At 42.0% G+C, this 2,270-nt stretch overlaps 1 pseudogene across 1 annotated transcript; it reads left to right on the top strand.

Annotated features, from left to right (window-relative positions):
- The first annotated feature begins 509 nt into the window (after positions 1-509).
- Positions 510-1,230, top strand: LOC311620496 (ras-related protein Rab-9A-like; annotated as a pseudogene). Its single transcript has one exon. The product of its transcript is annotated as a ras-related protein Rab-9A-like (transcript).
- Positions 1,231-2,270: the final 1,040 nt, after the last annotated feature.

Raw genomic sequence — 2,270 nt, forward strand, 5'->3', positions numbered from 1 at the left:
GGAGACGATGTGGCTGTGAGCAGGAAAGATACTCAGGAACTCTTACAAAGCAACATACAATCTTACGAATTGTAAGCTGTGTGCCAGTTCACACGTTGAGGTCTCTGGATGCTTTCAAGTCAATTGAATGTCATAGTTTACTTGGTAGCATTTGTTTTCTTTCTTGGTGGCACATAAAATACAGTGTCTCTTATAATCAATGGCATCTTAGAGTCAAGAAAATATCAAATGGGCTTGTCACCATGTTGTTCCCTCAGCACTGGGCGGGAGCAGCAGGAGTTGGGCTCGGGAAGCACCTTTGCAGCCATGTCCGACTGTCTGGCTCTCCTCGGTGCCCTGGCCGGGCCAGGTCAGAGCTCCCGGGCATCCTGGGTATGGCAGCGAGAGATAAGCTCCAGCTCACGTGCTTCCATCCCTGCACTCATCCTTATTTCACATATGATTCTAGGTGCCTATCCCCCTGCAGCTCCTTCATGGACTCCCAGAAATTGCATGCATTCCTATGAGGAGCCTGGTGCAGTGGTGAATTGCTTTCTCCCTGTTGTCCACATCTAAGTGAATTTTCCCAAGAGACTGAGAGATAATGATGATGTTTGAACTGAACAACTAAGGGTTCTGAAGTCAGAGATCTTAAGACTAATAATGGCAGGAAAATCATCACTTTTTAAAATAATTCTCCTTAGAGATGATGGAATTGGGAAGAGTTCTCTATTGAACAGATATGTGACTAATAAGTTTGATACCCAGCTCTACCATACAATAGGTGTGGAATTTTAAAATAAAGAGCTAGATGGACACTTTGTGACCATGCAGATTTGGGACACGGCCAGTTCAGGAGAGATTCCGAAGCCTGAGAACACCTTTTTATAGAGGTTCTGACTGTTGCCTGCTCACTTTTAGTGTCGATGATTCTCAGCGCTCCCAGAACTTGAGTAACTGGAAGAAACAATGCATGTATTACACTGATGTAAAAGAGCCTGAAAGCTTTCCTCTTATGATTTTGGGTAACAAGATTGACATAAACGAATGGCAGGTGTCTGCAGAAGAAGCCCAAGCCTGGTGCAGGGACAACAGCGACTACCCTTACTTCAAAACAAGTGCAAAAGATGCCACAAATGCGGCAGTGACCTTTGAGGAAGTAGTTCAAAGAGTCAGATCACTTGATTCAGACCTCAGACCAACACCGTCAGTCTGCACTGAAAGCCCAAACCCCGCTCCTCTTGCTGTTGATCCTGATGAGAGAGGTTTAACCATCTCTCTCTCTCTCTCTCTCTCTCTCTCTCTCTCTCTCTCTCTCTCTCTCTCTCTCTCTCTCTCTTTCTCTCTCTCTCTCTCTCTCTCTCTCTCTCTCTCTCTCTCTCACACACACACACACACACACACACACACACACATGGGGAGAGGAGAACTAGTATTTGCAGCAATAGATCATATATTCATAAAATTAAACTAATCATATTGCTGCTCTATACGTGTGTGGGAAAAGGGACACATTCACTCAAAGAATCTTACTCAGCAATGGCATCTTACATTTATAAGTTGTAAGGGTTGTCTAATAACATTTAATTTAAATATGTAAGTTACAGAGCTAACAAACGAGATGACCAAGACTTTGACTTTGTGATTAAAACAAAACACTTGAATATTCCAGAAATTCTTTTCCTGGGAAAATGGAGAACGACTATATATATATATATATATATATATATATATATATAATGTAATTAGCATCTATTCCTGGTTCAGGGGCAAGTTTCCTACAGCAATTATGTTAGATATTAAAGATTAAAATTGAGTGCAAAAAAAAGAAAATATAAAATAATTAAATGGCCATTTATTTTATAGCAATCAGCAAATATCTATTTGTCAAAAAGCAAACCTTTTTTGTATGCAGTTAATTAAGTTAATATCTGTTACCACAAAACTAGAGGTTATCAGTATCGCCATTATTGATCCTCACTACCTGGCTCAAGTTCAATGTTCCTTCTCTTCAGATGCACGTACAGCAGGAAGTCCCTCAGCCTTGGTTCAGCGCTGCCTTGTGAGAAGAATAAACAAGATAGCACGAGTTCAGACAGAAGGACCTGACCCAGTGTTCCTGGAGGCACAATAAAAGTTGTATTTTTAGCTGAAACCGGTTTGGCTCAGTGGATAGAGCATCGGCCTGCGGACTGAAGGGTCCCAGGTTCGATTCTGGTCAAGGGCATGTACCTTGACTGTGGGCATGCCCAGGTATACAAGAGGCAGCTGATAAATGTTTCTAACTCTCT

The sequence above is a fragment of the Pipistrellus hanaki genome (genome assembly GCF_964339955.1).
Source record: "Pipistrellus hanaki genome assembly, chromosome: 3".
NCBI lineage: Eukaryota > Metazoa > Chordata > Mammalia > Chiroptera > Vespertilionidae > Pipistrellus > Pipistrellus hanaki.